This window comes from Macaca fascicularis, chromosome 9 (assembly GCF_037993035.2).
Source record: "Macaca fascicularis isolate 582-1 chromosome 9, T2T-MFA8v1.1".
Classification (NCBI taxonomy): Eukaryota; Metazoa; Chordata; class Mammalia; order Primates; family Cercopithecidae; genus Macaca; species Macaca fascicularis.
Window position 1 is genome coordinate 76,181,374 of NC_088383.1, and position 8,872 is coordinate 76,190,245.

Below are 8,872 nucleotides of genomic sequence, written 5' to 3' on the forward strand. Positions count from 1 at the left end.
GCCAGGTGTGGTGGTGTGCGCCTATAATCCCAGTTACTTGGGAGGCTGAGACAGGAGAATCACTTGAACCTGGAAGGCAGAGGATGCAGTGAGCCAAAATTGCACCACTGCACTCCAGCCTGGGTGACAGAGCAAGACTCTGCCTCAAAAAAAAAAAAAAAAAAAAAGAAAGAAAGAAAAGAAAAGAAAATTTCCCTGATGACTAGTGATGCTGGGCATCTTTTTGTGTGTTTATTGGCTATTCTTTTATCTTTTATTGTAAAGTATCTTCAAATCTATCTTTTAAAAACATGATTTTGGCTGGGTGTGGTGGCTCACGCCTGTAATCCCAACACTTTGGGAGGCCAAGGTGGGCAGATCACTTGAGGTCAGGAGTTCAAGACCAGCCTGGTCAACATGGAGAAACCCCGTCTCTACCAAAAACACAAAAATTAGCCAGGTGTGGTGGTGTGCGCCTATAATCCCAGTTACTTGGGAGGCTGAGACAGGAGAATCACTTGAACCTGGGAGGCAGAGGTTGCAGTGAGCCAAGATGGCGCCACTGCACTCCAGCCTAGGTGACAGAGTGAGGCTCCATCTCAAATAATAATAATAATAATAATAATAATAATAATATGATTTTATTGTAGAGATTTTAGCACAAAAATTTGCCCTAAATCTAAGGGGTATTTTTTTTGTGAATATAATTTTTTTTTTTTTTTTTTTTGAGACAGAGTCTCACTTTTGTCACCCAGGCTGGAGTGCAATGGCGTGATTTCAGCTTACTGCAACCTCCGCCTCCCGGGTTCAAGCAATTCTCCTGCCTTAGCCTCCGGAGTAGCTGGGATTACAGGTGCCTGCCAACACACCCAGCTAAATTTTGTATTTTTAGTAGAGATGGCATTTTATCTGTTGGCCAGACTGGTCTCGAACTCCTGACTTCAGGTGATCTGCCCGCCTCGGCTTCCCAAAGTGCTGGAATTACAAATGTGAGCCACCGTGCTCGGTCAATGATTTTTAAATACATTAAGAATGGGTCTAAAGCAAGGTAAAAGGATATAGTGTGATAGAAGTAGGAGGGCTATTTGAACAGATGGTTAGGAATGGCCTCTGCAAGAAGTGACGTTTGAGTATAGATAAGAAGTCAGAGAGGGAGCCATGTGACTAACTGGGGAAAAAACAAACCCTGACAGAGAGAACATCATGTACAGAGGTTCTGAGGGAGGACTGGGATAACTGAAAAGGGAATTAGTAGATATCAAAATGCTATTGAATTTCAATAATTAAATTTCTGGTTAACTCAAAATATGTATTCAGTGTCTATTAAAAGTCAGGCATAGGCCAGGCATGGAGGCTCATGCCTGTAATCGCAGCACTTTGGGAGGCCAAGGTGGGTGGATCACTTGAGGTCAGGAGTTCGAGACCAGCCTGGCCAACATGGTGAAACCCCATCTCTACTAAAAATACAAAAATTAGCCAGGCATGGTGGCAGGCACCTGTAATCCCAGCTACTTGGGAGGCTGAGGCAGGGGAATCACTTGAACCTGGGAGGCGGAGGTTGCAGTAAGCCAAGATAGCGCCACCATACTCTAGCCTGGGCAACAGAGTGAGACTCCATCTCAAAAAAACAAAAAAACAAAAACCAAAAAAAAAACCAAAAACACAGCCAGGCATAGTACTACGTACTTTGTGTCTGTTATTTATTTCTCACAATGGACCATAAGCTCCATGAGAACAGGAACTATGTCTATTTCACTTACCTTTGTGGATTCAGCTAGGATATTGCCTGGTGCATAGGAAGCACTCAATAAATGTCTGTTGAATGAATGAAGTAATTAACTAAGGTATTTGTTATTATTCCCGTACAATAGATTGGAAATGCAAGTCTTATCAAGAAATAAAGTAACTTACTGGAGATTATATAACTAGGAGGTCCTGAAGGTGAGACTCAAACCTTAGTCTATCTGACCAGAAAGCCCAGGTTTTTGCCATTCCCCAAGCTGCTGTGGTCTCTCCTTCCTATGTCTGGGAAACTGAGGTTCAGAATAACAGAAAAGAGGCTTGATGGAGGTCTCCCATAACCCTAAAAATAAAATCAGCCAGCCACAGGCTCCAGGCTGCTGTTTTGGCCATGAGACACATTTGCATCACTTTCAATGGCTTCCAAAGATTTGGGATAGAAGGAATACCTGCAGTTTAGGTAAAAGGCTTAAATTTAGTTTGACTCAATACCACATCAAGCCCTCAAAGCTGCCACGGGCTCCCCTGCCCTGTGGTCACGGAAGGAGCAAAAGCTGCTGAACTGGCTGTAGTTGTTTGTGTTCTCCTGCTAGCTGCAATGCCTAGGTCTTTGAATCCTGTCACCAACAAATGATGCTGTTGTCATGTGCAAGCAACCAAATTAATGTGGGTGGAAAAACCCAAGCTTAGTGATTTGGGCAAATTAGTTTATCTGTCACATAGCCAGTGGTGGTATTAAATCACTCTCTGTTTCAGGAGTAATCACTCTCCCCCCATCACCACCCTCTCTGTCTTCCTTTCTGTGTGGAAGTTAGAACAGCCAAGTTAATCTGTTTTAGAGACTGAGTGATCTACATTTCTGTGTTTTGACTGCCCCCCAGGAGGAGTATGTTGTGTAGTGCATTTTGTTTGTCCATAGTACTGTCTCTTGGTCCTCCGAAGCCACCTCTAATGATCATAATCGCCTCTTTTATTCTTCTCTAGTCCATGTCTTTGCAAAATGATTCTGTTACCTATGCTATAAATTATAGAAAATAAACTCATTATGAAAGAGTTGTTTAATTTTTACTCTCCATTGCATTAGTAGTTTTTCCCTTTTGCTTCCTCACTGTGAATGAGGTTTTCAGGCAAAATAGCGATCCTTTCCAAAAAGGTAGAGAGTAGGCTATGTGACCACTAACATAACTGCAGTATTTCCACTTTGCGGATGGGGAATTAAGTTGCATGGAGGTGAAGGCATATTACCGAGGGCCCCATAGCTCCTAGGTGTTGACAGCAAAACAACATTTTAGGCTTTGTGGACGGCAGTCCAGTGTTCTTAACACAACACCAAATTACACATTTATAAATATTTGTGAGTTTAGGTGAAACTTAATTCTAGTATGTTAACACAAATTCAACATACTTAGTGTCTACTGAGTCTGGGAACATTGGGCCTCTCCACAGTCCAGTGAGCAGAGAGAGAAAAGAGAAAAACCTACAATCAGGTACCATGGTCGGCCAAAAATGTTAGGGAACAGCCAGAGGGATGTCAGAAAAGGGTTCCCATAAGAAGCCTGAAATAAGTCTTAGAGACTGAGTTAGGGACCACCACTTAGAGAGGAGGGTTTGAAGCAGGAAAGGGACGCGCAGAGACCTTCATCTTCTAGAGCTCATGTTGGCAGCACGTAGAGTACACTAAAAGGAAAGGGAGCTGCAGGCCAGTAAGGCCAGAGGTATTTCCAGGAATTCAGGTGAGAAATCTGGGATTGGCTAAGGCAATAGGGATAGAGAAGAAACAAGAAGTTCAAGAGATGTTTGAGAGCTCAGTTCAATGTTCCCTGGCCTGGGAGGATGTGGCAGGATGGCTCATCACCTATGATGCTTTTAGTTGCCAGTAACAGAAACTTGACTCAAGCTGGCTTAAACTAAAAAGAATACAATGGCTCACATAACAGCTAAGTGCAGAGGACTGGTTGGTCCAGGGGCTCAACAGTGTCTTCAGGGACCCAGGTCATCTCCATTCCTCTGCTTTTCCATCTACCCTGTGTGACCTGCATGCATCCTCATTCTGGTTTCCCTCAGGGTGTAGAATGTGGCCACTAGCAATCAAAGCTGCTTGCTTCCTTGTTTACATCGACTCAGAGAAGTGGGGAGGGGATAGGAATCTCTATCATCATGAGTTTCTCTAACAGCAAGCAGTGCCAAACTCTCAATGGCTCAAATTATTAGGTGAAGTACCTATTCCTGAACCCATCACTAAGGCCAGGGGAATGCCACATTCTGAATCCCGTGTTCTGGGATGGGGTTTCTGAACAGTTAATGAGGATGAGATTATAATGATTTGGACAAATCAATGCCCTCCCTGGACCTAGAGTCAATCCCCAATTTAATTAGTCTGGGTTAACTAATCTGGGGAAAGGGTGAAAGGCTGTTGAGAAGTTGGATCCATTAGCATGTTTTTCAGCTGCAAGAAACTGAATACCCTGAATCTAACTGGTTTAAACACGACAGCACAAGAAAGTCAATTTATTATCTCATGTTACAAGATCTGAGGCAGGGAAGCTCCAGGGTTGTTAATTCAGCAGTTTAATGACACCATCAAGAGTCAAGGTTTTCCCACTATGCACCTTCATTGTAGATTTATCAATATTACCTAAGTCTACCTCTCCTCCAGCTTGTAAGGCAGTGGCTGGCAAATTTCTGTGACAACGTCCAACAGAAGAGGAGCGGGCCTCCTCCTATGTATCTCTCGTAGATGCAAGAGATCCTTTCCCAGAAGTCTCTCTTACAACTCCCCTTACATTGCTACGGCCAGAACTGTGTCACATACCCATGACCAGACCAGTCACGGGCACGGGGAATGAAATAACTATGACGAACTTAGACTGATCAGGATCCTCGTCCGGGGCTGGGGATGGCACTGAGTTAGGGGTGGTAGGTAGATGCATGTCTCTGAGCAGAGTACTGTTAGAAAGGAGGGAGAGTGAACAGGTGTTAGGTGGGTACCACCAGTGGCTGCCTCAGAGGTCAACCAGGAAGAACCCAGAGGAACTTCCAGGTTAGCTGACTGAGCAGATACTGCATCATTAACTGAGACAGAAGACTCAAGGGAGAGATGGTGAATTCACTTTTGAACTGGGGTAAGGGGTTGTTTATTACAATATTATCTAGAAAAACTGACTAATAGAGCAATTGGTACCAAGAGCAGAATGCTGTCCCAAAATGTGTATTGTTGCCTTTGGGGCCCAGTGGTAGGCAGCAAGGAAAACGTAGCCTTTGATCACCTGAAAGACAGGCAATATACTAAATAGCATGTGGTTTTAGGCAGAGAGGTGGGAAACATTATTACGAATGTGACTTGGTTGCTTTTAGCTGGACTTGACAGGATTCTATAATAAATAGATGAACTCAGAAAAGAACTTGGTGTTTTGTAAGCAAGGATGAAAGGAAAAAGAGAGAATCCAGAAGTTCCAGGGTTGATAGATGCAACTGTTGTTCATCTCCAAACAATAAAGGTAGATATTGAGAAATGCTTTGATTCATGAAGTTGATTAAGTCTCAACTTAAAACTTAGCCTTGGGACAGACCAAGGGGCTGAGCAACACCTCCGAGTAAGTCCTTTGTTGGATAAAACGGCTCAGGGAAAACAGACCAAAGGCATGGTTCTCCCATGGAGGCCTGTTCAAGTTACCTTAGTAATTATGCCCAGAAAGCAAAGAATTATAGGTGTGGTGATTGACATACAGTGCTGACTAGAATCAGACAGGTAAAGCACTATCAAAGCTTTCAAGGACATTGTGAAGCCAAAGACACACCAGCCTGGCTTAAAAGGGACTATGACTGTTGCGGAAAACCTTTGGGCTCTGAAGTTTCTGTGGGCAGGAAGGAGGCTGAGAAAGCTACTCAATCCTCATGGAGTGGATATTTTCTATAATAGATATGGCCAAGAAGGATAATGCAGAGGGTAAAGCCAAGAGCCCTCAAGAATGATACCAGGGGGCTACTTCCAGGTAGCTGAACTGGGACCAAATGAAAGAACATTTCCTAGACCCAGAAAGATTTGGAAGTCTAAGAACCACTGATGTTCTTTCTGTTTATGAATGGGAGTGTTAATTTCAGTGCTTATTCTGTCTTTGTTTGACCATTGCACGTCAGATATAGATGTGGGATAGGGAAACCTTTTCTCTATAAAAGATTAGCTGGGTGTGGTGGCGTGCACCTGTGGTCCCAGCTACTTGGGAGGCTGACGTGGGAGGATCACTTGAGCCTGGGAAGTTGAGGCTGCAATAAGCTGAGATTGTGCCATTGCACTCCAGTCTAGGTGACAGAGTGAGATCCTGTCTTAAAAACAACAACAATAAAAAGATATAGATGTGGGGTGATAGGTCACATTTGCTTACATCTCTGGATGAAGAGGAGCAGTATCTGGACATAATGTTGAAATTATCATGAGATACTAAACTTGATACCAGGATTGTTTGAGACTTTTGGTGTCACTCTTTAGGGCGAGTGAGTGTGTTTTTCCTGCAAAAAGGGAGAGATGAACATTTATGACTAAGAAGGTGGACTTGTAATAGAGGGTATTATCGTTCCTAGTTAATTGCTTCTCTCCCTGTAGGAGGATTATACAGTCTTAAACATGGTTACGCATTTGCAGTTCCCCCTAGGGGAGTATTCATACGTCCGTGCCCAAAGTCATAGGACTTTGTGCATAGAATGAGTGAAAGTGACATATACCATTCCTGAGCAAAAGCTTGTGAGCCATTGTACGGTTTGCCATTTCTTTTTTCCCTCTGCGGCAAGACCAAGATGGGGGATGCTACTTCAGTCTGAGCTGAAAATAGGAAGGCAGATGGGGCAGAACCACAGCTGACCCGTTGTCACCACCATGGAACCCAAACAAGAAATACGTGTTCATTCTCACAAGCAAATGAGATTTTTTATATTGTTTGTTACAGCAGCATAAACAGGTAAAAACTGACTAACTAAAGCTGGCTTACCATTTGGGCCCAGCCAATGGAGACACAGACAGGAGATTGGAGGAGTGGTTGAGGAAGGGAAGGGGTGTGTCTCCCTTCCTTTTCTGCCTCAGGCAGCATCTCCAGCAGCAACTCTGTACAGATAAACAGGCCCACTGTGCTGCCAGCTCCACCCAGAGACCCTGCACTCCTCCCTCTGGGTGACTGTGCCTCTTGCTCCCATCTCTCCAGCCTCGAGATGGTAGTGGCTTCTTGCCATTGCCAATCTCCGTTTGGTTTCTCAACTCTTTTATTATCTATTGACCAACTCCCCGCCTTAAAGTTCTTGTCTTAAACACTTTGAGTAGCTTTTGTTTCCCTGGTTGACTTTAGCTGATACACCATCCTATGTACAAATTTTGGAGTAACTTAATCTCAGATGTCTCAAACTTTGTTTGTTTGGAAAAAAGATATATCTGCTTTTATAATTGTTTTTTACCATCTAAACCATTTTTAAATGTACAGTTCAGTGGCATGAACACTCATATTGTACAACCATCACTACCATCCATCTCCAGAACTTCTTTCTTTTTTTCTTTCTTTTTTTTGAGACAATCTCACTCTGTTGCCTAGACTAGAGTGCAGTGGTGCGATCTCAGCTCACTGCAACCTCCGCCTCCCGGGTTAAAGTGATTCTCTTGCCTCAGCCTCCTGAGTAGTTGGGACTACAGGTGCATACCACCAGGCCCAGCTAATTTTTGTATTTTTAGTAGAGACAGGGTTTTGTTATGTTGGCCAGGCTGTTCTTGAACTCCTGACCTCAAGTATCCACCCACCTTGGCCTCCCAAAGTGCTGGGTTACAGCCGTGAGCCATGGCACCCAGCTTCCAGAATTTTTTCATCTCCCCAAACTGAAACTCCACATCCATTAAACAATAACTCCTTTTTCCTCCTTCTTTCTAGGCCCTGACAACCACCACTCTTCTGTTTGTCTCTCTAAATTCCACTATTCTAGGTATCTCATGTAAGTGGAGGTACACACTATTGGCCCTTTTCTTGTTTGGCTTATTTCACTGAACATAATAATAGATTTCAATATAAATTTGAAAGTTTTCATGTTATAGGACCTCTAGGTGGTAGCTGACACCAAAGATATACATGAGATAATGTAGACAGACAGTATCTCTCTAGAGAGAGAGAGAACATGAGAAATAAGAAAGACAATGATGATTAAGATGATGAAATGAAGAAGACTGAGAGGGAGAATGAGAAATGAGTAGCAAAGAAGTAGGAACGGGCAAGGCATGGTGGCTCATGCCTGTAATCCCAGCACTTTGGGAGGCCGAGGCAGGCGGATCACGAGGTCAGGATTTTGAGCCCAGTCTGGCCAACATGGTGAAACTCCATCTCTACTAAAGGTACCAAAAATTAGCCGGGCGTGGTGGCACACCCCTGTAATCCCAGCTACTCGGGAGGCTGAGGCGGGAGAATTGCTTGAACCCGGGAGGCAGAGGTTGCAGTGAGCCGAGATTGTGCCATTGCTCTCCAGCCTGGGTGACGAGGCAAGACCGTGTCTCAAAAAAAAAAAAAAAAAAAAAGAAGTAGGAAGAACACGAAAAGAGAATGCAGTCATGGCCTGGCGCTGTGGCTCACACCTGTAATCCCAACATTCTGGGAGGCTGAGATGGGCGAATCATTTGAGGCCAGGAGTTCGAGGCTAGCCTGGCCAACATGACAAAACCCCATCTCTAATAAAAATACTACAATTAGCCAGGCATGGTGGTGCATGCCTGTGATCCCAGCTACTCAGGAGGCTGAGGTACAAGAATCACTTGAACCTAAGAGGTAGAGGTTGCAGTGAGCCGAAATCACACCACTATACTCTAGCTTGGGTGACAGAGTGAGACTCTGTCTCAAAAAAGAAAACAAACAAAAAAAGAGAGTGTAGTTGCAAGCCAAAGAAGGAAATTAGAGACACCCAATAGGGTCACCCAGAGCAAAGGGGACAGGATATGGACTGGAAAGTGCCACTAGATTTGGTCACTGAGAAAGATAATATTTGAGAAGAGATGGACTCCTTCTCTGTCAAACTAATGTACTTAAGAAGGTATTCACCTTTTCATTAATTCCTCTACCCATTCGTCCAGCAAAGATTCAGTAAACATCTACTCTAGGCTGTGTACTGTGCTAGGCCCTAGGGAGACATAGTAGAC